Source organism: Lissotriton helveticus, chromosome 12 (genome assembly GCF_964261635.1).
Source record: "Lissotriton helveticus chromosome 12, aLisHel1.1, whole genome shotgun sequence".
NCBI classification, from domain to species: Eukaryota; Metazoa; Chordata; class Amphibia; order Caudata; family Salamandridae; genus Lissotriton; species Lissotriton helveticus.
In genome coordinates this window covers 482,391,592-482,419,424 of record NC_136073.1, presented here as the reverse complement: position 1 = coordinate 482,419,424, position 27,833 = coordinate 482,391,592, and positions in this window count along the sequence as shown.

The following is a 27,833-nucleotide window of genomic DNA, read 5'->3' as shown; positions in this document are numbered from 1 at the left end:
ATGCACAACCCTCTTTCTCATGGACATACAATGTAAAGGGCTTACTGTAGTTGGGTGTACCTAACACAGGAGCCGAACATAATGCTGTGCGCAATTCAAAAAAACTTTTCTGACACTCTTCAGACCAAGGAACGGGATTGGGTGTATCTTTACACGTTAATGCCACCAAAGGTTTGGCTAATAACGAAAAATTTGGTATCCATTGCCTGCAATATGAGGTAATATCCAAGAAAGCACGTACTTCTCTCTGTGTTCATGGCACACTCAATTTCGCTATTGCCTGAATTCTTTCTGGGGTCAGTTTCCTTCCCTCCTTCGATAAGAGATGACCTAAGTAGGTCACTTCTTGTCGACAATATTGCAATTTTGAGAGAGACACTTTGTGATGCAAATCACACAAATGACGCAACAAAGACAATGTGGCTTCTTTACAGATTTCCTCAGTATCTGCAGCAACAAGCAAATCATCAACGTACTGAATAAGTGTAGCACCTTCAGGTAAAACAATTGTATCAAGCTGTGTTTTTAAAGCTTGACTATATATTGATGGACTTTCACAGTAGCCCTGGTGAGCGCGTTTAAAGCGGAAGCTGCGACCTCCTAAACTGAAGCCAAAAATATCCCTACTCTCCTCAGCAATCGGGATGCTGAAGAAAGCATTCTTCAAGACAATCACCGAAAACCCGGTGGCAGAAGCTGGAATCATAGTCAATAGGGCAGTAATGTCAGGAACAACTGGAAATTGTGGCACGACTATTTTATTGACCTCTCTAAGATCAATCACGAATCTGTAAACAGGTGGTTGGGAAGGGTCAGTTCGCTTCAAAACAGGCAGAACAGGACTATTGCAAACGTTGCCTCTTGTCTCTTCAATCACATCTTTTTCAATCAGATCATAAATGATCGCTAACAACGCTTTTTCACCTTCACTAGAGATTTTGTATTGGGGAATTCGTGGCATTTTAACATTGGCTTTCAATGTTATAACATTTGGCGGTATTTCCAAAAGACCCACATCATTAGGACCAGTAGCCCAAAGAATATTAGGGAGAGATGACAATTCTGTTGGAAGTTTATCCCTCGACAAATACATTGGAGAAATCACTTTCTTACCTAAAGTAAGTTGTACTCCTGAAGGAGAACAGTACAAAGTTGCATACAATCTTTTTAACAGATCTAATCCTAGCAAGTTTTCACCACAACCTGTTGTCAGAATAAGGGGTGCTTCGAATTCACAAGGTCCAACAGAAAGGGACAAAGGGTCAGAAATCGGATTTCTAACTGGGGCGCCAGAAAAACCTACTGATACATTCGTTTCGCCAGACAAAGGTGCGCCAGTGAGTTTTGAGTACATAATAGAACTCTTTGTAGCACCAGTATCCAACAGAAAAGGCTCTGACACACCTGATGTAATCACCTCAACGTATGGTCCACTCTGATCTACTGGAACTGAAACAACTCCCTCTCTTTGTCTATGGCTGTCCTAGCAATCATTACCGTCCATATTCTCATCTTCTGCATAGTAATCATCAGCGTAGTACTGAGCCGTCCTACCAGATGCGTTATTCTGCTGATCGAACCTATTCATCGAATTTTGAGGTGGAAGAGCCTGTGTGTTCTGGGGGAAATTTCCACGTCCTCTACCTCTAGACGCTTGTTGAACACCTCGACCTCTTACACCAGAAGCACCATTTGCACGCTGTAATAAAACAGGACAACTATACTTGAAATGACCCTCTTCCTTACAATATGAACACTGATTGGGGCCTACAGGGACACGTGGTTGAGTATACTCGACTCTTTGCGAGTTCCTCTGATACTGTTGAGGCTGCTGATAATTATTCTGATAGTTACTCTGAGCACCACTATTTTGACCACCACGTGGCGGATATGCTTGCTGTAACAAAACCTTCGTTTTCAACTCTTTAGTTTTCTTTTCTGCTCTATCTTTCTCGTCTTTGTCTTGATTTTCGTAATATTGTGCAGTAGTCAATATCTGTGCTAAGGAGGAAACTGCCCAAGAACTCTCTGAATCTTTCAACTTTTTGCACAACTCTGGAAGCAGATTGTGCACGAATTTATCGACGAACAGTCGCTGACCACCTTCTGTGCTCATATCTTGACCACTGTGGTCGACAAAAGTTTCTTCAAACCTGGTGAAGAAATCTGAGACCATTTCATCTTTCTTCTGCTTACATGCAGACAATTTATCCCAATTTATTCGCATGGCAGGCATTAAAGTCTTCATGTAATTAATAATCCTACCAGGGACGTCTGCTACTAAAGGCTCGGGTTTAGCACCACCAACTTGTCGGTCATCTGCAGGAGCAATATTAGCCCATGTGTCACCTAACTCCTGATCATGATCTGCATGACGAATCTTTCCCCACAAAGGCTGTGGAACAACATTCCCAAACAACATGTCTATATCCGCTAAATTCATGATACATGACCCAGCAGTCTGTGACAACTCCTTGTAATACCCTGCAGGATTTTTACGGGGATCAGGCAATGTCTGTTTAAGAGCCAAAACTTCAGCTCGCTTCCAAGGAACATGTACCCACACACGCTGAACATGTGCTGGTATAGCTGGGGGTTTATTATTATGACCAGCTGCTACTTCTTCCTTCCATACCGGAGGAACTTCTCTCATGGGATATTGTCTTCCCTTCTTTTTACCAGAAGAATCAAATTCAAACAACGACTTAGAAACACCTTCAGTCCTAAGTGACAACAACGTCGCAACTGCTTTCCTAACATCTGAACCCACAATTGCGCCTTTTGAAAACTCAAAACGTACATGGCTCAACTCGGGCGGATTAGAGTCCAAATCATTTTCCTCTAAATCTTCACATAGAAAAACACCCATTTTCCCAAAAACGTATCTCTGCTTTGATGCTTCCCACTGGGTGAAGACATCCATAACACATTCTAAATCATATTTTTCCGGGTCAGCAACCCATTTATGTGCCAAATAATTCAACGTTTCTTTCTCCCTAGAATCAGGCTGTTGACTACGCAACTGTTTGCGCTCTGTGTCAGGAGTTACACTCGTTGCACCAAAGAGAGGATGCAAAAAATTAGCGACAGTATTAGCCACTCTGTGACGAACAGAAGGAGAAGTCAATGAAAAGACAAGAGGGAAAGCAGGGTGAGACGAGGCAGATGCAGAGGCAGTGTCAGGAGAAGTACCAGGAGTGGTAGTCGATATAGTAGTCAAAGTTGTAGGAAGTATAGGAGGAGCAGATGTAAAAGTCGGTGGCCCTTGAGGAGGCTGCACCGGAGGAACAGGAGCCAGCTGAAGAACAGCTGGTGGGTGCTGTAGAGGAGCAGGAGGCAATGCAACCACGGGCTGCGCAACTAAAGGTTGCGGAGGTGCAGTAGCATTTTGCGCATAAGGGGGTGGCGAACTTAACAAATGCGCCATTAACGGATCTTTTTCAAGCTCTTTTGCTGCATCTTGCTGAAGAGGCGGCAAAACTGGATAGCATTTATCTATTACCATTTTACGTTGCCTGTGCAACTGCTCACTCATCTGTTCTTCTTCATTGTCTTTAAACTGCATAGCAGCTTGCATTTTCGAAATACCCCTTTCTCTCTTATTTTTCTTCGCTAATTTAATTTCCTTCTGTTTGGCTTCCTTACGCCAAAGGCGGAAAGAGTCAAACATCGCCGGCCGGGCTTTCTTCTTAAAAAGTTTAACTTCGAGGTTATCTAAGATTTCCGTGTCAAAGCTACCATATTGGGGCCATTTTAAAACACCATCTTTTCTGGTGTATTTGATCCACACTTCATTGTATGTGATGGGGCCTACTCCATGTTTCACATACAGTTCATAAGTTGGAGTTCCAATCGGAGGAACCGGACACGAGTCCTCCAATCGGGAGTCCCTATTATTACAACCAAGACAAAACAAATTTCCAAGTCTGCTAAGACCAGGCATCTTTGCTCACTAGTCTAGCTTCAAACTTCAAAGGATTTATCGATTACGATATTTCTCGTGAATACACGAGTCCTTTGGCTTTGGCACTTGCAATTTCCAAACAAAGTGATCCCAAGGGGATACCCAAACTAAGACCAACTAAGGACTGGGAGACGCTCCACTTATACTTAACTGAGATATCGATGACGTCACCAGAAGACTCGTCTTATCGTTTCGCTCTACCAAACTTCAAGGGTCCAAATCAGGGCGATAGCCAGGGCAGCAGTCCTTTGTAGCCGTCGGGAAGCGGGGAACCTCGCAGCAAAGACTTTCGGACCACGTCGACATGCAGGGGTCGATGAAGTGGTTGGCCTTCCTCCAGAATTTTCACACAAAGCTCCTCACGAACCTCTGGCTGGACCGGTACCGCTGGTATCGGCCCGCGTTGGGTGCCAACTGAGGTACTGGGTTTTTCAGAACCGGTACCGAACCGGTAACCCAGTGGTGTCAGGGAACACACCCAAATACCTCGAGTACTTTCCTGATTTAGACCACAGAAACTCAGAGTCTTCTAGGTGAAGTCAAGGATCGATTTTATTGGCTGCAACCAAGTAACAGGTCCTAGAAGTACAACACACGGGATGTATATTCTCAGGAGACTGCTCAATCTTACAAAGCCAGGCTTCTCTTTTTATACAAAATATTGTGCTTTAGGCAAACATTCTTCGAATTTTAGTATACCATTCACATATTCCCATTACAAAGAAAAAGCAGAGTCATGATGACAAGCCCACATTTTAGTTTGTCCAGCCCACAACAAATTACCCGGCAAGGCCCAACAGTTTCATCAGATATCGGTGGACCCCCAATAAAAACGGGCACCTCCCCATCATAAAGCAAGTCAGAGAGAAAGGAACAGGGACAGGTGGGAGCAAGATTAGGCAGGGTGTGTGTGCGATGAAAAGGGTTTATGACATGTTGTGCCTTGATGCTATCTCGTTCGGCCACTGGGAGAGGAACTGACCAAACAGGTTCGGCCTGAGGCAAAGGTTTCAGCTTGCCCAGGTCAGAGAAAAGTCAATCAAGGTGTACGTGTCCTTTGATATCGAATGTAGCTGTATTATAAGCCTATGTCAGGGCAACCCACAAAATGGCTGCCGTACACAAAATGGAAGCCAAGGGTTCAAGACAAAAATGACGATTTCGATGTGAAATCGTCACTCGAATATGACGAAAATGCTTGTACATAGTGTACTAGCCATTTTCGGTCTTTTGATATAAAAATAGTCATGCTACGACGAAGTTTTATTCACGAGTCCAGAATTTTTCGAAATACACAAACCTAGATTGCCTTAAAAGAATCAGTGTAAGCACTCACATAATATCTCTACAATTCTACATCTCACTCATTTATGCATGTCACCAGTCAGTGCATGAGTGTTTTGAAACACTATTACAGATGAAGCATCAATTGGCAAATGCACAGTTGCCAACATGTAGGCACTAATGCTGATAGCACCAGTGATGTTTGCACACTCATTTCACTGTATTACCAGTACTTACCAATGGGAACTGTTGTATAGTCACTGCATGTACTGTGCACTGTGTCAAGTCACATGTAATAGGGCTACCATCACATGAGAGACAGTAGTAAGGGAACATCACTCCTCATACAAGGAAGACAAGTTGCCTGTGTGATACATTTATCACCCAGACACCTTCTGGAAAATGGCTTTCCAAATGGATTTCTTCTGATGGGCGTTGACCTGGATGGTTGCAATAGCTATAGAAACAGATTGTAATTGGATGGTTTAGGATATTTGTATGGTTGATACACATTTTGTTGACACCTAACACAAACACAATATATGTGTAAATGTCACATGCTAAGCACTACTAAAGCATGCATACATACATTTTTGGTCATCTGCGGACTCACCTCAAACCTGGTCATGACCTACACTGACTGAGCCAGCCCACTAACATTATGTAGCCCAGGGCCATCCTACATGGAAGGTAATGTGATTTACCATTACACACAACACAATTTTCACTTTCTGAAGGGTAAACTACTTTTGTATGACTGTATCAACAACTCTACTGCCAAGTCCATTGACTTGATGCAGATGGTCCATATAGCCGAGTACCATAGTAGACACATCCTACGAGTAAGGTCACAATGAAAGAGCTGGCCTATGTGTCACTGAAAGCTTCCTTCCTGGGAGATGTGTGGACATGTGGACCACTTACTGGGATATCATACTATGTTAGAATACGTTTATATGGTATGTACTGCTATCAAAGGACACACATGTTGCCATGTGTGACACTGTAACAAGGGTTACATTTAACATACCATTGTATGTGTTATGTGAGTGGATTTAATGTGACAACGCTGATGAATCACATGTCAAACTCTAGTCAGAAGTAACCAACTATTCTGTTACAGGCATGTGAAGGCCACATTGGGGTTAATTGGTGGATGTTTAACAGAAAACAATGATGATGTGAAATATGTGTATGCTTCATGAAGCTGCTATGTTTCTTGTCAAATGACCTTTGCCTTACTCTTCATATATGTTACTCTGGACACTGTAACCAATGTACAATTTAATCTTTACTCCTCACCTAGGTACTCTGGGTGAGGGAGGAGATGCCAGCCTCAAGTGTGCCGTCCATTTCCAGACCTTCGGACCATGGAAGAAAGACATGTGGTCCAGAAATTTTATTTAAATCATCAAACAGTATTGGATTTATGTGATCAGTTGGAGCCTGACCTCTTACCTCACATCACTTATCCTACGTCTATCACACATATTGAGAAACTCATGTCAGTATTGCATTTTCTGGCCACCGGTTCATTTCAATTCACTCTCCCTATTTCTGGTGGTATGTCACAACCACTGTTCAGTTGTGTAATCGAAGTGGTGCTTTCAGCAATGTTGAAGGTGATTTCTAAAGATTTTATCGGATATATGACGGTACAACGCGTACCGTCACAACGCATACCTTTACAACGCGGCCGTGCCAACGCAAGTCGTTACCACGACTTGCGTTGGGGGGGCGCGGATTTCGAATAGTTTAATTTACTATTCTAACACCAGTCCCCGTGGACCCTAGGGAAGGTGTTAGGATAGTAAATTAACTATTTTTAGACCTTGAGCGCCCTCCAGCGCAAGTCGTGGTAACGACTTGCGTTGTCACAGCCGCGGTGTAAAGGTACCGCGTTGTGAAAACATCGTTGTAAACGATGTTTACCATTTTATCACATCTCACATGTGATTAGATCCATTGATGGCACCCATATTGCCTAAGTAACACTGCAAACCAGGGAAAATGTATACTGCAACAGGAAGCACTTGCATTTTATCAACATGCAAGTAGTCTACTTACCAGTTTTGTATATCTCAAACATCTGTGCCCAGTTCCTGGGATCTGCACATGATTCCTTCATACTGTGGAACAGGACCATACCCCTGCTGATGTCAGAACTACTACCAGTGGGCCTGGCTTGTAGGTAAGTGTGATCTGTCCTACTTTTTGTGGGTAATGTCAAATATTATAGTCTGAAAGTGTGTAACTGGTTGTTGCCTTTCTGTCTGTCTCCCACCTAGGGGACTCAGCGTATCTCCCGCTGGTGTTGTCACCACTGAGGAATCTTAATATGCCAGGGGAAGTCTGCTTTAATGAGGCCCAAGGAAGAACACAGTGGCCAGTGGAACGGGCTTTGGGGCTCCTGAAAGCCAGATTCAGATGTCTGGACAAGACTACAGGAGCACTCCTCTACTCACAAGAAAGTTGTGTAAGATCACCGTGGCCAGCTGCATGTTCCAAACCATTGCCTTGTGATGGAACATCCCTTACATCGCAGAGATGATGCAGGTCATGAAGAGTCACAGGGTGAGGAACCTGAAATGCCTAATGATGATGATAGTGGCAAAGAGGAAGGAATGGACTTGCATCAAGATGTCATCCAAAATTTCTTCTCCTGAGTGTATGTATGGTGTGAGATGTAATGACTTTGACTATTATTGCAATTCTTGCTGTTACAATGTAAGGAGGATGTTAATGCTAAATACTAGGAATATAAGGCTCTGGTAATATCTGATGAAAGGTGTTTGTTTTAGTAGTGTAGTTTTGTTTAGGTTTAAATTTTGTCTTGGACTGTGCTCTCTAGAAGTTGAATATGTGATTTGTGCCATATGTATGGTTACCAAGCTAATCTCTCTGTCTTAGTCTGTTTTACATTCCTTGCAGAGCGATCGGTTTGAAGTCATGTGTCTTCCATTGGATTTGTTCCGTGTGGTGTGTTGGACCTAACGCAATATGTGTGCAGTCATGTGATCCGACACAATATTGTGTTGGGCTAAAATCATGCAAATCTGCCTTTACATTGTCTAAATCCCCATTGTATTTAAACCGTATGTGGCTGTTAATCTGTCTCCTCAGTGTGTTTGTGGCACATCACTGGCCTTTGTTTGTGACATTCCACCAGATGCAAGCAACACTGAATTGGAATGACCCTGTAGAAACTGTTGTACTGACATGTTGGTTTATTTGTTTCATTGATGTGGGATTCTTTTTGTGAGGTTGGCAATATGGCTCCAGCTGATGATGTACACCTATTTTAATATTGCCTACTATAGAGGATAATGTCAGATGTATTACCTCCTTTCATGTTGTGAAGGTCTGCAACTGAATATGTGATCACTGACACAGAAGAATTGAGTAATGTCTTATTTGCTGTTTTTCTGGCATCATGCCTATGATTTGATCAATGGAATAAAGATGTTATTAGACCAGACACTTGTATGTATTTGTTGTTGTGACATGGTAGTGATCCAGAGTTGAACACTGTTTTCATACAACATATCCATGCTTCCAGAAGTCCCTAGTTTTGGTATTTTAAAGTTCACATGGTAGTACATATGCATTGGTAGGTGTGAGAGTTACAACAGGAGACAATCAATAGCTGCCTTGTGTATTTATTTATTTATATAAGTAACCAAGGTTAATATAAAAAAGTGTACAAAAATGTACACAGGGAAAACCAAAAGTGAAGTAGTCAGTCATGGTAGATGAAACCATTGTTGTAAAGTACAAATTGTCTGGAGTCTAAAGTCCAACATACTACTCCCACCAGATAAGGAAAGTGTCCAGGAATAGTCCACAAAGATATTGTGTTGGACACACAGGAGGAAATTAGGGTTGATGTTTCTTACTGGTGGTGGTGGGTGTCTTGCCGTCCCCATTTGTATTTGTATTTGTAATTGAATTTATAAGGCGCAACAGCTACCCGCCATGGGGTCTCCCAGCGCCCATCACCTTGAGTTTTTGAGTGGACGTCCTCTCTTTTTACTGGGGGGATCTGTTGCTGCTAAGATTGGGGTGTCTGCAGACATGTCTTCCTCTGACAGGGTCTCCTTTGCTGAGGCTGCGGCAGATGTTGATGGCCTAGATGTAGCTGACCACAGAAAGGGGCAGAGGCAGATCAAAAAGCCCTGTAGAGGGTGGTGTTTCTTTCCTGCAGCACCCCAACCAGAGAGGCCAGTCTGGTATTGATGCTGACCACCTTTTGATATGTTTCCCTCTGCAGTTGCTTTATTTCCCATATTTCGGTAAGTACCTGGCCCATCACACCTTGGGAGTCCTGGTAGACTCCCAGGACTTGGTTGGTGGTGGCATTGGTGTCAGTGGCTCCAGTGGGCTGATTCTGTGGGCCCACAGTTACCCTCTCATGAACCCAACCCCCCCTGGGTCTGTAACCTTGGCACAGACTGCACCCTCCCACTGGTTACTGATTTTTCAGTGACTGGGGTGGTGATAGCCACCTCAAAATCCAGGACTGGGGAAACAAATGGTACTGACTGTGCTAAGTACACAGGTTGGGGGTGCATGGGTTGGTTGTGTTGTTGCAGCTGGGGTGAGAGGTGTTGTTGTGTGCACAATGAACAACACTCTTGCCATCTGCCCAGGCTGACCAGATGGGCCAGGACCGTCATCCATGTCCACATCTCCAGGAGTTCTGTCATCCCCGAGGGCTTCATCATAGGGTAAAGCCGGAGTATGTTCGGTGGCCAAGCTCTGGTCAGGTGCTGTGCCACACGACCTGTTGAGAAATAAAGAACATTGTTATTAGTGGAAGTGTGGTTTCTATATCCATATTGCTTATGTAAAGAGACCTAGGATGAAACAAAATAGGTAGAGATTGGTATTGTAATCCAAGTGCGTGGTGCTGAAATTGGTTACTAGGCATTTTGATACATTCAATACATGTAGCCGAAATGATCATCTCATTAGATGTGTTGATATGTGGCATTTTGACTTTAGGAAGAAACATGACATCTTCAAAACATTTCAATCAACACAGTGTAGTCGCAACATTTGTATTTGACCATTCCAACAGTGGCGGCTGGTGAACTTTGAAAGTGGTGTGTGTAAATACCTTCTTCAAATTTGAATAAACAAGCACACAAACCTAGAGAGCACAACCTACTTCAAGGATTCTTCTCTGCAAACATTTTGTAAAATATGAGAACAAAATGCTCACTTTGGATCCCAATCGCACAATAATTAGCTTGAAATCTAGAGGTTTTGAAAGGACAGTGATGACATATTCGAGTATTCTTGTGATGTGCTAGTATGCCTTGGCTTTTCTAGGTTTATAAGGACTAACTTGCTTCGTTTGGTTGTACTGAGTGCATCATGCTACCATTTCGATCTTTACCATTCACTTCATTTGGTCAGTTATAGCAGGACCAACTCAGCCCTTCAGTTGTCTGATGATGTAACAATAGGTGTGCACCAGTCAGAAGACATCCCTCTCAGCGCTGTGATGGTACATAGTACAGGTGGACAAGACAACAAATTAACAGGAAGAGTTGGATTGGATCTCAGAGCCCGTGCACGAGCCAAGCTGTGAAAATATATGTTGTGAAAATCACACAACAAATGACGTAAAATATAATAAAATCTCTTATAAGTTCAAATAGTAATAGGGCACATTGTAGCACTGCACTATTAAAAGTGGTAATTTTGTACAACTGGTAACCTGAGCACACCTATTCTAAAGTGATTTCTTTCATACACGATAATGAAGTAAAAAGAGTTTTGGTGAAATGAAACATTTGCCTAAGAAGACACAATTTAAGGTGGGAAGCCATGTTTTATCCAGGTTTTCTGGTTTCAGTCTGTACAAATCAGCCAGTAAATGGGTGTGTATTTGTCTTTCCTATGTTAACATTTGTTTAGACCTCTTAGTGAATTCTTCTGCAGTTTGTAAAATAGGTATCATATGGCTGGTAAGATTAAGTGATTTGCCCAGAATCACTTAAGGGTTGAGCTGACGCTGGGACTTGAACCTGGTTCCGAGGTCCATAGTCAGCAGGTCTTCCCATAACTCCACAGCTCGTGTAAAGGGAGGGAACCAGAGGCCACATGAAACCTAGCAGGGCCTCAAGCTGAGCCAGAGCCAGGCTTGAGCCTGATTTGACTTTCAGTGGCTCACCGACCTCTAGCAAAAAGTAAAAACAAAATCTTTTTAGAAATAAAGTTAAATATGATTAGCTCTATATAGAGATTAAGTGGGGTCACTGCAGACACTCAATGTTAACATTTCTACACATTATGAAAAAGAAAAGCAACTTTAAAAATGACTTCATACACTTTTCATGCGCTCTGCCATTAACAAGAAAACCTCCTAAAATTAAATGAAATGAAACTAACCTGAATTCTACCTTTAAAGTCAATTTACTCCAGGTCATATTCATCATGAATTTTCTCCTCTGCTTCTACGGGCCTTCCAAAGCCATGCATCTGGAAATCAGGAGCTGATTTCAGACTTCCAAATCAGAAGGCTGGATGCGACTGGGGGCTGACACTTCTTTACTTAGCTGTATCCTGCCATTTGACAGGGTATGGGGCGACTGTGTCAAAAACACGTCACGACCCGAGCAGGTTGCTATATTTACACATGCTGCATTACACTGGGTCTGCGCAGCATATGCAATGATTTGTCAATGTGAGTGGGGGCTGAAATGAAAAGCACCCCTCACATGCACAGACCACCTGGACTCCCGCACTCTCCTACCCTGAGCACGTTAACATGCGCACTTTCAGGTGTGTGAAAAGCAGGTGTGGAAAAGTAAACAGACAAATTGTGAAAGTTGTCAATTCATCTGCTTACACTTCTGTTGCCCGAATTGCAGTGAGCAGTTTCTTATTCTGTAGATGCTAGTGAGGTACCACTCCAGTGCCCCCTATGCACCAGCTGCCACTGCATTCCAAAGCCTAGCTGTGTATAATACAGGCAAACACACACCTTGGTTGTAGATTTAGCATTATGTATCATGTGAGCAGTACAGAGTCAACAGGTTACCTACCTCTGCTAATCAGCTGAGTTTCCTTCATGGCTTACGTATATTAGAGGTACACTGTTGGTATGGTGTCACTCATGCCATTAATAGTTTTAGTTGAGGAGACCAAGACACCATCAAGCAAAGTAGTCAGACATGTATCTGAGTAGAGCATTGTATGTACATTGCACATTCCTTAATTAGTGAACACTAGTTGTGATATGGCAGACAAGTGAGAAGACGCAAAAGTAGTATAGCAACTTGGTTAGAGTTAGTCACAGGGCCTCAGGGTAGTTGTAGTGATTTCTATGTAGACTAATCAAAATGTGACAAATGGTAACATGCATAATAAGTGAAAATCAGTTGTAACGTGGCAGACAATTGAGAAGGGGGTAAAGGAGTATGGAATCTTGGTTAGAGTTATAGTCACAGGCCCTCATGGTTGTAGCGGTAGCTTTTCTATCTCAGCTTATCAACACTTGACAAATGGTAACATGCATAATAAGTGAATATCACTTGTAACATGACAGACAAGTGAGAAGAGGCAAAAGGAGTATGGTATCTTGTTTAGAGTTACATTCACGGGGCCTCATTGTAGTTGTAGTCATTTCTATGTTGAATTACAAACACCTGACAAATGGTTAGTGTTACATACCTGTTGGCAACAAGCATTTGGGATCGATCATACATTCACATTTTTACTCATATGATGGGTCCTGGGGTGATCATTTTCTATTTATATACTTACAAACAACATTCCAACATGTGGCATGTAATGGAGATTGATATGTGTGATCTTATATGCAACACTCTACATTAACACTGACAAATCAACATCTCTAACAATTTGTGGGTTTCATGTCTGGAAAGTAGATAGATGAGGCAATAGTAGAGTTGAGAGGCAACAGGATGGTAAGCAATTGTGACAGTTATTGAAGTATAACTTACCAGACTCCACTCTCCCAGGTATTCCTGTCATGCCCTCAGTATGCAAGATGGCCAAGACCTTCTCCTTCCAGGAAAAGAGTTGTAATGGACCATCGCCAGCCCTCTGGGCCTCCAGGTGGTGTTTGGAGGCCGAGGTACACACCTTCAACTTCAAGTTGTGCTACCTACTCCTAATTACCTGCTGTGTGTGCAGGGTGGTACCAACAGCATTCACTTCGTCGACTATCCTGTCCCACATTTCTGTTTTCCTACTGAGAGGAGTATGTTGGTCTTGGGATCCGAAAATGTGTGGCTCTACTCTAATGATTTCATCCACCATGACTGACAATTCAGCCTCTGTAAAACGTGGATTTTTGGGATGAGGTATGATTATACAAAATAAGAGTGACAAACTGAAATGTAACAAAACAAGGGATATTGGTGAATTGGAGAAAAATTAAATGTAAAGTGTGTGGACGGTGCTAAATGGGACGATGAAATATGGAAAAAGGGCTGCCTGAGTTCACAATGGTGCAAATGGTGTGTCCTGTCTTGTGTGCTGCAGGTGAGAAGCAAAGGATCCTGGTCAAGGATGGGGTGTGTTTTATTGTGTGATTTGCAGATGTGTCCACTTGGCAAAAGGATGTCAACAGTATCGTTTTTAAAATCATTCAATGGTCAATGTTGTGGTACTTTTCTGCAAGTGTACCTTGGTGGTTGACTGCCATTAGGTAACTGCTGCTAGTAGACCACCAGTACGACTGCGTTGTTGTAATCAGCTCAGCAGGAAACGGCAGCCCAGATAGCGTCAGAGTACGCATTATCAACATTGAAGACCGCCACGGCCCAGACAGGTAGCAAGCCGTCGACGCGTTTGGCATTTCAGGCTGCACAACCAGTGGCAGCCGGTTCACCAAATTTATAACCAACCCCTAAGTGCAGATTTCTGGAGATGTCTCCAAATGCTTTGCTTGAAATAAGCTTTTAAAATAGTTTGAATCATGGGTTGTTCAAAGTTAATGATTATTTTTTGTGGGTAGTAGTTATTTGTTTTATGTTTAATATGCTTTAAGTGTTCATAGTAAGTGCTACTTTATTTGGTAGTGAGCCATATATCAAAGGTTTATTTGAGTTGTGATATTCACCATGTATTGTGGATATTTGAGTGAATGGTTTGGGGCACGTTTCGAAGGCCCCATCCATAATCCTGGCTTGACAGTGGCTTACTTTCAGTAAGTTATCTGCTGTAGATAATATTAGGAATCATCTATAATTGTTTAGGTTGTTATATAATAGGCAGGGTTCCTCATTGTGTGTCATTTTAAAGCATTTCATATCTTGGCATCTTCTTGGGGCAGGAGTTATATTGCTGGTGACTCTTTTAGTTCATGCAATTAAACATTATAAAGTGGGTATAGGGGTAGTTGGCATGTGATGTGCTAGGACACTTTAGGAAGAAAATCTTTTAGGAATTTTGTTGTGGGCGTCTGAGAGCTAGTGCAAGCTCTCTCTTATCCTGCAATACTTCCCTTGCTTCTATTTCTGTCACATTTGGATGGTGATTGTGTTCCCTTACATCATCTTTTGAGGTGACCCTCCCAGAGCATGCATTAACGTAACACTTAGTACATTTCCAATTCACAGTTTCCATCAATGTACTGTCTTGTTTGTAGGTGTAGCCCATGTGACTTAATAATTGCTTTCCTTTCTGTGATGTTCTATAGAGTGCTCTTTATCAATATGTCTGAAAATAGTGAAATTACATAAAGAATTGCAAATTTAAAATGCTTATATGTTTATTTGCATTTAAAATTATGCAACTATTTTTCTTATTTATACTTATATGTATGTTTTTCTTTCATTCATTCTTTTCTTCTATCTATCTGAATTGCCATTCCTTTTTTCTTTAGTTATTTCCTCCCTTTTTTGTATTTGAATTCTTTCCTTTTTTACTTTCTTCATTTCTTCTTTTCCTTCTTTCTTTTTCCTTTCACCTTTCATTCTTTCTCTTTTGCTTTCTCTTCGCCTGCTTTCATTTTTTCCTTCTTTTTTTCCTTCATTCTTTTTTCTTTCCTTTTCCTTCTTGCACCTTTATTTCTTAACTTTTTTGTTTTTCTCCCATTCATTCTTTCTTTCCTTCTTATTTTCTTTTTCACCCTATTTTTTTCTTTCTCTTTTTCATGTTTGCTTTCTTTCTTTTTCTTCTTCTTTCCTTTTTCTTTTTGGCTTTTTTCCTTTGTTCTTTTTGCCTTCTTACCATTTTTCTTTCCTTGTTTCTATTAGTTCTGCCTTCTTTCTGTCATTCCTTCCTTTCTTCTTTATTTTGTCTTTCCTTATCATGTTTTCACTTCTTTTTTCTTTTATTCTTTCTTTACTTTTGTCCTTATTTCTTTCTTTTTGCTATCATTCTTCCTTTCTTTCCACCATTCTTTCTTTCTGTTGCATTCGTTCCTTTGTTCCTAACTTTTTTCCTTCTTTCTTGCCCTCTTTCCTTTATCAATTTCTTTCTTTCTTTCCTTATTTCTTTTTTCTTTCCTGCAGCACATCCATACACAAGGTTGTTTCTTCATTACCTTGGTAATGTGCACTTTTTTGGGTCCAGAAAACACTTTTGCCTTTGGAATCCTTTTTTATATCTACTGAGGGCCTGGCAGCTTCCTGAACAATGTTTTGCAAAAATCATGACTAGAAAATACAAGGATTTCTAAAATAAAATGGCAGCCAACCCCAGATCGGTTGGGTTTGCCAATGCTTTTTGTGGTCTAGGAATGCTGATGGGAAGGTAGGCATGGAAGTTGTCCAGTATGGATCATCTGGGCCAGGTAAATGTTGGTTTTCTCTCCCGTTCCTCTCACATTTACCTTCTTCTACATTCTTCCACCCAGGAAGACTTATATCCTGTGGCTAGCCACAACACTTAACTGGGTTGCCACAATTCTCCAGGAATGTGGAGCACTTTGAATCATCCACCGGTGAGGACAACCAGTCTTCATATCAGATGTCATCCTGGCTCTCCTCTCCTTCAGCTTCCAACTCGCCTCCGCTCTCGTCCCCGTCTTCTCCCTCCAGGTCACTATGTATCAGACCTTCCTCTGTGTTCCTGTTTCTCCATGTCCTCCTTTTTGCATGCTCTCCTCGTGAGATCCTTCTACTTCTTCTCTCCACACCCACTCTGTATTGTGTCTGTTTTCTATTTCTTCTCTACCTTTCATTTATTATTCTTTTTTGTTTTCTAGGATCACGGCTAGGAAGAAAGGCAAGTCAGTTCTCCCATATGGATTGTCCTCCCCAGGTAAATGTCAGTTTTCTCTCCTGTTCCTCTCACATTTCCCTTCTCCTATATTCTTCCCTTGAGGAATTGTGGTTATCTACAACAAAAGTCTGCATTGCCCTGATGTCTTCCTTTTTAATGAAGAGTGGTACATTTGAAAGGTTGCAGACTCAAAAACCACCTCATTCTCTGGGATTATTAGTTTTGTTTTTAGCCATCTATTCCAATGGGTTGCGGCTGATGATAATCAGAATTCCCTATCCTCCAGATGCTACCTTAAAGTCTCAATAGCCCTTTTTATGGCTAGAAATTATTTTTCTTCCACTGATTACTCTTATTCTCTGGGAATAAAAACTTCACACTAATATATAGGATAGCTCTTTCATTTCCAATAGAGTCTTCTTTTGAGACCCAACCTAACTCCTGATGCATCTGTTTGTAGCAAGAATGTTTTTCAAATTTCAGTGACTGTACCACACTGGTTCAGAGGTAATGATTTTTTGAGGTTTGGGTGGCTCATTGTACCTGAAGTGTAGGATTTTCCAACAGCTGATTAGTATTAACATTTTGTCAGCAAAAAGCCTGTTAAGGGTGCCACCAAATATGAAAACTTGTGAATTCATCTCCTATAACAATCTACCAATCCTGATAACACTTGGAGATTTTTTTTGGCTGTAGAATATAGTAGCGTATTTATGGTGGCTACTTTCTAACAAGACCTGTTCCCATTAGATAGCCTAGAAATGTTACCTATATGGAAGACAACTTGCTCTTTTTTGGATTTACTTTTAACCCAGTATTTTTCTATGCATTATGACTGTAAACAAATGTTCAGCCAACTAGAACTAAAGATGATAATAGTATCAATGTATGTGACCGCATAGGCTTGATGCACGTTTTACTCAGTTAATCCTGGCTGCTCTGTGACATAGCTACCAGGTGCTAGGCTCAGCTTTACCTTACTGAAACCTTTACTGCACCTAACACATAGAGGCAGTATTACTTGTGGTGGACTACAAATTTGTAACTCAAATGTTACTAGTGGGCCTGCAGCACTGATTGTGCCACCAGAGGAGTAGCCTTGTAACCATGTCTCAGACCTGCCACTGCAATGTCTGTGAGAAAAGTTTTAAACTTCCAGGCCCCAAACAGCCCTTTTACTACATGTAAGGCAAGCCCAAGGTAGCCCCATGAGCAGGGTGCAGTGTATTTAAAAGGTAGGATATGAACAGGTGTGTTTTATATGTCCTGATAGTGAAATACTGCTAATTTAGTTTTTCACTATTGCAAAGGCTATCTCTCCTGAAGGTTATCATTGGAGCTGCCTTGTAACCTCTTACAGGTGTAACTTCCAATTGGGAAAGAATGGAGATTTGAAGTTTGGGGGTCCCTGATCTCACAATTTAAAAACACATCTTTTAGTGAAGTTGGTTTTTAAATTGTGTATTCGAAAATGTCACTTTTTGCTTTACCATTCTTTGCCTCTGCCTGTGGAATCCACGTCTGAGGGAGGGTGACAATTGGGCTGTATGTGCATTCACTCTAAACAGTCACACAAAGCGAGCTGAGGTGTGCCCTGCATATCCTAATGGCCCATCACCAGGCTGATGGGTCTTCCTGAGCTAGAGTGGTGGGAGGAGTTGTCACTGACTGACACCTGAATAGGTCTGTGACTGTCCTCACACAAAGCTATCTCCACCCTCTGTAGTGTGTCCGGAGCCAGGTAGGGAAAGGCAGGGTCTTGTGCACTACAAAGACTTTCCTTTGATGTTTGCCTACTTCAAAGGCAGAAATTGGTATAAGTACTGGAGCTCTGACACCATAACTTCAGAACACTTCTGGACTAAAAGGACATTCTCTCTGAAAGAAGAGCTGGATGCTGTAGGAGGGAAACTGCCACTTTGTTTGCTGCTGTATTGTGCTGGCCTGCTTGCTGCTTCTGTCCTGGGAGTGAGAGGGCTGGACTTTTCTTTGTACATCCTACTTCCAAGGTTCTCCAAGGGTTTGTGTGTGCTTGCCTCCTGTTAAGAATTCTCAGGGCCATCAAAGACTTCACCTGCTCCCCTGAACTCCTCTGCTGGGAGTTCTGACCTGCCAAGTGGTACCAATTATAGATCTGGGCCCTTGGAGGTGGTTTGCTGGAAAGAACCAAAAAAATTAAAACATTGACTCTCAGCGCCTGCTTTTGTGATGCAGCACCGGCATGCAGTTGAAAAACCAATGCATCGCTGCGGCCGAAGAATGGCCGCAGCACCTGCTGTGCAGCAAAAAGATCACTGCAGCCCGAGTCCCGAGCGCCATGTCACCAACACCAGTGACAAACGTTCCGACTCAAAGTAGGCCCTTCTGTGCGACTGAAGAAATCAACACTTCACCAGCTTCGCGACTGGGAAATTGACCCAGCACTGTTCTGCCACTGCATAGGCCCAGCGCATCCAGATTTTTGACTGACTCATTGTCCCTGTGCACCAAATTGTTCATCAATGTTGCCTTGCAGTAAGGAGCCTAGGCCACATGTTTGGAAACTGACACATCACCTCCCCTGTCATGAAGGAACCAACACATCACCTCCCCTGCACTCCAGTAGGGAACCAACACATCACCACCCCTGTGAGTAAGGAACCAACACATCACTTTGCTTTTCTTGCACCTCACCTCCCCGGTGCCTGTTTTTATTTTTGATTTTGACGCATCCCATGTACTTTGTGATAAAAGTGATGCATCCATTGTTTCCTATGGACTGAAATATTTTGAACCTTTTAAAAGTGATATCTTTACTTATGTATGTTGGATTTTATTCATTTTGGCCTTCATTGTGTTACTATGTGTGTATGTACAAATGCTTTACACATTGCCTCTGAGATAAGCCTGATTGCTCATGATAAGCTACCAAGGGAGTGAGCAGGGGTTATCTTAGCTGTGTAATCTCCTTACCCTGACTAGAATAAGGGTCCCTACTTGGACAGGGTGAAAACCACTGCCAGCTAGCGACCCCAATTTCTAACGCTGTCATAGTATATAGCACTTGATGTAATATCGCCAATCGCAAAAAATGAAGTGCAATTTGCAAACTGTCTGTTTTGCAAATCGAAATGCCATTTGTAGTAATGCAACCTATGTATCAATAGATTGCACTGCAAATTGTCCATGTACAAGGGGTTGCAAATTGAACTGGCTAATGTATATTAATTAGACATGTCACAATTTGTGTCTCCCTGCGGTTGACTATGAATGCAAGGATAGATGCCTGCAATGGTCAGTAGACCTCAATCCCTAAATTTGCATTCTCAAATGGATTTTTTTTTTTAAGCAGCCTATGTTATTTAACTGAACAGGTACTGCATTAAAATAAATATTTCCCTATTTGGGAACATTTCAGGGTAATAAACAGTGGTTCTCTGGATCCCATTGCCACCACCCTGAATCCCATAGGGGAATCTGTGCCTCAGGGACAGCTTCCACTTTGCACATCAGTTACCACCCCATCCTCCTGGATCAGTAACTGATCAATGGTTTGTGAGGTTAATTGCGGTCTCAAACTTTTAATACTTTCCATGTGAAATCCCTGGTAGTAAAGCACATCCTTCTGTTTGCAATTTCCAATGGGTCGCAAAAGAGGAAAGAGTTTCTCGACCCATAAAAGAGGATTGATATATTTATGAAGATGTTTTACATTCACAAACTCTGCGTTATTGCAAATCATAAGTTTTGGAGCTTCAAAACCCAATTACACTTGATATCCCTTGCTTCGTACTTTAGAAAAGGAAACTGTGTTTTTACCTTTCTTTCTTCCCTGTTGGAAACACCTTGGGGTATATTCACAAGAACGTGTGATAACTACCGCAGGAGTAGCGTAACGCAACTTTCAACATCGCAGTTCATCATGGGAAAATAACCCTGTGACAACGTGTGATAACTACCGCAGGAGTAGCGTAACGCAACTTTCAACATCGCAGTTCATCATGGGAAAATAACCCTGTGACAACGTGGAATTCACAACACAGCGGTAGCATGCGATAGTCTGCCAAAACCGCACACAATGTCTACGATACAACCACCGCGATGGAGACAATAACACAAACCACAACACCAAAAAACCTGGGATGGGCCGAAGTGCGATGAGGAAACCATGAATAAGCAGCACCAGGCCTGCAACACACACCTGGCAGGTGGGAAAAATCACCATAAAGGTAGAAAAAATACACAAACACAAACTGAGCAACACCCTAGCACCATGGAGGCTGCCGGAGCAGGCGCAGAGGACAAGGGCAACCCCCCAAGCACCCTGGACGACCAGCCCGGGACCTCTGGGACAGGGAAGGGCAAGGACAAAAAGAGAAGAGGAAGACAAAATTCAGTCCGCATGCGAACAGGATCATATTCACGGAGGTGATGCAACACCATTAACAACTATTAGTCACCTCCATGTCATTGGGCACCAAAAATGGAATATGGAGCGACATAGTGGACAAGGTGAATGCCGTCGGGGAGCACAAGAGGACAATGGACGAGGTCAAGAGGCAATGGAATGACATCAAGCTGCGGACCAAGGAGAAACTCTCTGTTAACCGGAAGACGGCAACGCAGCCTGGAGGTGGGGAAAACAGCTCCACAGCTCGAGCTGAAGGATGTATGACACTACAACGCATGCTTTTACCACGCATGCTGTTACAACGTAGTTTTTACAACTCATGCTGTTACAACGCATAGCGCTTTGGGGTGCTGGATAGTGAATAGTTTAATTTACTATTCCAACTCCAGTCCCCGTGGATAGTAGGGAAGGTGTTGGATAGTAAATTAAATCTATTCCCTATCCTAGAGCGCCCCCCAGTGCAATGCGTTGTAATGGTTTTCTTTGTAAAACCTGCGTTGTAATAGCACTGCGTTGTAAAAGTTTCGTTGTAAAGGATGTTTCCCCGAGCTGAATGACATGGAGGAGCTGGTGTCGACAGTCATCAGTGTGGAGACTATGGCCGGAGTCGGGGGATCAGACACTGATCGACATGACACAACACAACCGCAACAGGGTGAGTGACCACCAGGTACTGGGGGACAGGAGGAAATGGGCACAATGGCTCACATGCACAATAAAGCACAGCACAGTGCACACTCATAATGACTCTGGGTTCTCGCCCAGATCTACAGACTGTCACAATGTACAATGCCATGCTGACTGAATGTCAACATGTAGCATGCGGCTACATACATGTGGACACATTGTAATACACCATCTCCCCTTCACATCACAGGGGCACCGTCAACACCTCCTGCAGAGCAGTCCCAGCCACTCTTCACTGATGACAAGGAAGACAACACCACCATCGACACCCAAGCCATCCAAGACATCATGGACCTCATCGGCAACTCACCTCCAGGATCAGGGCAGGCTAGATGCATCAATGAGACCCCACCCTCTACCCAAACCACCCAGCAGGAGGCACCCACAGCCCCAGCACCCCGCAAAACCCCCAGGAACAACACATGGCCTTCCAATGCGTGTGCTGGAGGGCGAGAGGGACACCGCAGTGCAGGTGCAGTTGGGCTTCGGCAACATGGCAACCAAGCTTGACGCCATCCTTGGGTGTGTGGCCCCACTCCATGGTCTCCAACGAGCCCTGACTGACATCGCTGGAGTCAGGACGCAGAGAGAAGAACACCTGTCCGCTCAGAGTGGCTCCAGCAATACCAGCTATGAGCTGGCACACATGCAGAGGCTCATCGAGGACAGGGTGTGGATGGTGGCGGAAAGGATGGCAGCCACCGCTGCACACCAGTGGAATATAGCAGGGATCTACCATGCCCTGCAGATCCTCATCATGGTATTGCTGCCACAAGGCGTGGTGATGTTGAATGCAGCTGCCCCCACACCATCCACATCTCCGCCCCCTGGTGTGGATTTGCCTCCTTGTGCAGCAGGCCTAACCACTCCGGCACCTGAGGTGTCTGTGCCACACAGTGTGGCAGACATTCCACCCCGGCACCTGAGGCGTCTGTGCCACACAGTATGGCAGACATTCCACCCCCAGCACCTGAGGTGTCTGTGCCACACAGTGTGGCAGACATTCCACCCCCGGCACCTGATGTGTCTGTGCCACATAGTGTGGCAGACATTCCACCTCCAGCACCTGAGATGACAGTGCCACAGCTGGTACAGCAACCCCCCTCCAGGTGGGGCAGGGCAAATATCCGGGGGCGAGGACATGGATCGGCTTGTGATCAGAAGGGCTCAGAGTAGCATACATTTCCACCAACTGGCCTATTTCTGGTTGGTCCTGAACGTGGCCTCATGACCTTTCACTGACTCCCGATTCACTCAGATGCACTCACCTTGGACAGCGACATGGACTGTCACATCCTGTTTGATGACCAATGACACGGCGACCAGACTGCGAACTGCACCCCTCCTCTTCCACAGTACTTGTCTTCCACGGATGGACTCTGGCTGGCCCTCCATGGGCACAGACAGTGTGGTGTATTCGGCATTGCCCTGTACCGCTCCAGCTGCGGAAAAACACTAGATGTGCAATAAACATCCACTGAAGCACTCCTGTGTCATGTGTTTCCTCAATCAAGTATGTATGTGTGGATGAATGTAGGGACAGTGATTTCCCTTGCATCACTGATGCACATCCTGTGGGATGGCAGTCAGAGGGGGTAACATGGCAATTTGTGTCAGGGGACCCATGGACACCACAACAGGGACACATGCAGCATGCACTTTCTAGTCCGGACATGGACTGAACCACGCCCAGTGCCCATGAGTCACTTTCTCAAGCCCGGCTCAGTTTTAGCATACGACAGGCCTGACCACTCCGCTCACGCACTGGTCTAGTTGTCAGCATGTCACAGCCACTTCCTGAGGGCAGGTTTGCACACACACCACACCCACCCAGCACAGGCATCACAGGCCATGTGACCCCGCAAATATAAAGGGCTGACGACGTCACATACCCCTCTGCTGGTGATGACTGGATGGGGGACCCGAGGCCTTGCAGCTGGCACAGGCCTACCACCGTGTGGCGCTGCCTGGGTTTGCACAGGGTTTGTGGTAGTCACTGCGGAGCAGCCAGCACAGGCACCCCGCCACGGGACGCTGACTGGGGTTGGACAGGATTTGCAGCAGACGCTGCATTGCGGCCGGCACAGGCATCCCACCATGGGACGGTGACTTAGGGGGCACTGAGTCATTGGCACTTTGAGCTGCTGAGCTGGTGTGCAGCCTGCGATGATGACCCGTCCTGGTGATCCAGACTGCCCAGGATTTGGGTGCCTTGCTGTACCACAGTGTAGGCCACGAAAGTGTCCTGCGTGGGTCTACCGCAACATGGCCCCGCTTCCGGGGTCACAGTTAGTGGTGCCCATTGGGCTGAGCGGCTGTGCAGGCTGCGATGTTGCTGGGTGCCCTGGTTCATACCATGCCATGGTGTAATATGGTCACAGCCCCAGACGTGTTACTTGGTGGCAAGCACAGCGTGGATGCATGGTGCGGAACGTGCCATGTCTCTGGGCCCCGGCCTTAAGGCTTGCAGCGGCACGTTGTGGGATCTGCAGTCTACACACCGGTGGTGGAAGGTGAGCAGTGAAGCCCGTGTGTGCATGGGCGGGAATCCTCCAATGTGCGGCGGGAGGGGCTGGGATGCCTCTGGCTGGGTGTGCATGGGGGCGGGCGATGTTGTCTTGTGCAAGTGTGTGTACTGTGCCAGTCAAGTCTCTGGACTCTGTTTCGGTTGACAGCCCTGACTCAGATGTGTGACCTGGTGTGCAGCTGTACGTACCGGCAAACGGTTGGAGACACCTGGGGGGGCGATATTTCATAACCTTTTGTGCCAGAAACCTTTGCGGGAGTGTACTCAACAACTTCCCAAAGTTTCCTGGCGATCGGATGAATGCTGTTTTAATTCTATTTATTTATTCGAGTGCTTGTGGATACACAATTTTTTGTTTTTCCGTCTTGTGCATACATCAGTATTCGAAAGATTATAAGGGCCCTGGTGGGCCGATATTTTAAAAAAATGTCATGCCATAAACCGTCGCTGGAGTGTACTCAACAACTTCCCAAAGTTTCATGGCGATCGGATGAATGGTGTTTTAATTCTATTTATTTATTCGAGTGCTTGTGGATACACGATTTGTTGTTTTTCCGTAAGGTGCGTACATCAGTATTCGAAAGATTATGAGGGCCCTGGGGGGCCGATATTTAAACAAAAATTATGCCAGAAACCTTTTGCGGGAGTGTTCTCAACAACTTCCCAAAGTTTGGATGAATGGTGTAGTAATGCATAAAGGACAAACAGACAGACAGACAGACAGACATACATTCGTTTTTATATATATAGATAATCTTCAGTACTCCTCAATGTGTCAATTTATCTTCTAAAATCTGCTTGCATGATAACTAAAGAGTGCTCCTCATCTAATGCCTATCAAGGCAGTCACTCAGCAGCTTCCCATATATCTTTTGAATTCTTCAAACAATTAAATTAGTCATTAATTCCTCTGATCCTACTTACTATATATATCAGAATTATTACTACTTTCTGCCTCGATTGGGGATCTATATCTGATGCAAAAACGTTTGAACAAGGGGATGTAAAACTTGGTAGCATGCTGTAAGGAATTAGAAGTAACCAAATCCAGCCGGAAAACAAACCTTTTTTTTTTTCATTCCTTCAATGCTTTTTCAACTTCCATAATGCCAAACTGTTGAGCCATCCAGGAATACATATTCTTTGGTTGCTTTATTCTTTTGCCTCCCCCCAAACAGTTTCCCTGTACGAGCTGTCAAAGTGGGCATACAAAAACTTGACAGCTATTTGGCACTTTAGTATTTGCAATACCCCCCCCCCTCTCCCGGAGTCGGAAAGCAATTACCAGAAGTTGATCATGTTCTTATCGAACAAGGCCCTTTACAGATTTTTCAGCCTAATTTTTTTTTTTTTATTAGGAGTCTGTATTGCTTTGTTAACTGAATAGGTGACTAACTTGTACACACTTTTGTGGTTAACTGCTGCCAAATATAGCCATCTTAACTTCCCAACATTGCCCCTCAAACAAGCCTTTTTGATTTGACTCTCCTGCCCAAGAAGGATTAGAAAGACAATTGCTTACCTTTTTGAGTAGATCTTCATAGATTTTAAAGTCAATAGAATGTCTTTCTTCTTTTTAAAATTATTTTTATTGATGCTAAAAAGGACACAATTCAAATGAAAAACAATTATAAGAATGATATGTATGTCCAGCATGGATGCAAGATAGAAATACAACTGTAGAGAGTGGTACATGTATGTCTACCAAACATTACTAGCAATGGAGTGGGGGGGGGGGGGGCACTTGTTGTTTTTGCAATTGCCGCCCTAAGTGCGCTGGGGATGCCCAGACGTGGGTCCCAGGCACTCCACACCACTTGGAGTCAAGCTAGCCGGGCTGAAGAGAGGTGTTACCTCGAAACCGGTCCGGTCCTCGGATGCTTGATTCCGTTCTGGGAAGGACATGGCTTTTGTAGTTCGGACTGGACTGTTCCCATGGGGCAACAGGGTCAGAGCTGATTTGCATATCGCCATTGTCTAACCCAGGGTGGTGTGGAGTGCAAAAAAACGATGGATTTGGGCCCAGATCTTTTGACTGGGGGAGTGTGTGACATTGATCCACATTCAGTCCATCACTTGTTGTTTTTGCAATTGCCGCCCTAAGTGCGCTGGGGATGCCCAGACGTGGGTCCCAGGCACTCCACACCACTTGGAGTCAAGCTAGCCGGGCTGAAGAGAGGTGTTACCTCGAAACCGGTCCGGTCCTCGGATGCTTGATTCCGTTCTGGGAAGGACATGGCTTTTGTAGTTCGGACTGGACTGTTCCCATGGGGCAACAGGGTCAGAGCTGATTTGCATATCGCCATTGTCTAACCCAGGGTGGTGTGGAGTGCAAAAAAACGATGGATTTGGGCCCAGATCTTTTGACTGGGGGAGTGTGTGACATTGATCCACATTCAGTCCATCACTTGTTGTTTTTGCAGGGGCAGCAGTTCTAACCATGAGGTGGCAGCATAGGTTGTGTGGGTGGGGGAGTGCGGTCTATAGGTGATGGGAGAGAAAGAACAAGAAGAGAGTGCAGAGGTCAGCCGGGCAGAAAGGTCATTCCTCTCGCAGGAAGGGTGACCATGTAAGAAGAAACAGGTAGGGTTTGCCCATCAATCAGGTCATAGATGACCTTTTCACAAGAAGCAGTTCTGTACAAGGCCGTAAACCGTTCCTCATGTGTTGATAATCGTGGAGAGTGCCAGTGTCAAAGAATACAGATCTTGGCAGCTGTGGAGGCAGTGGCAAGTAATGAACGAGCATGGTGTGTCAGCTGGGGGAGGTCCGCCAGGTCATGGAAAAGGACCAATAGGCCCGGGAGTAGTGTGAGTACATCCATGGATTCCAGAAGTGTGAACTAAAGTCCAGAAGGGGTGGATGGCAGAACAACATGGCTTTCATTATTTCATACAGCATATATGACGAGATTATATGGCAGTCCAATTTTAATCTAGACCTCCTATTCTTTGTTGAAATGCACCAGAGCTGGCAGTAGATTGAGGTTGATGCTGCTAATAGGTTATGATTGCTTTCTACTCTATCAGTATTCTACAAATCTTATCAACACCCCGGTCCTCTCACCTAGTTGGAGATTAATTAAATTTTTCCAGTCTCAACGATCTACCTGTCCTACAGAATGTGTTATGAGCACGACCATCAGAGGAGCAACGTCCATTAAAAGCTCTAATGCCATGCAAGATGCACATTTTTTTAACTGGAGTGGTACCTTAGAAAACCCGCCCTAATTTACTGGGATACATCCTAACACATAAAATTAAAATTTCCTAAAATTAACACAGTCTTGATAGCACTACTCACTGGAAATAGGAAAACTGTATCATTATTCTAATGATTTATACAGCTGACTTGTGGCATTACAAAGCTTCCGGCCACAGGCAGCATGGAGTGTGAGAGACAGATAACTGAGTAGAGTTACAAAAGGTTCTCAAGCAACGAAATTCTTGTGATTAGGGACCAGATATACATACAACTGATCAGAAAATACTGGTAGCAATTTGAGACCAGTATTTTTGTGACCAGGGTGGTAATTTGTGAGGTGACCTATGTACTAGTAGGTCGTTTTGCAAATTACCGATTGGTAGTGTGTAGCAATTCAACCTACCTCAAGAATATTAATGAGTTAGGTCGCAATTTGTTTTTGATTAATCACAACTGAGTTAAAAAAATGATTGAAGTTTCAATCTTATCTTTTAAGTGTAGGCAGTGGTGTACTGGCCCACTGCCTCTTCGTTTACAAATAGGTTACCACCTCCTTTGAGGTGTCAGTA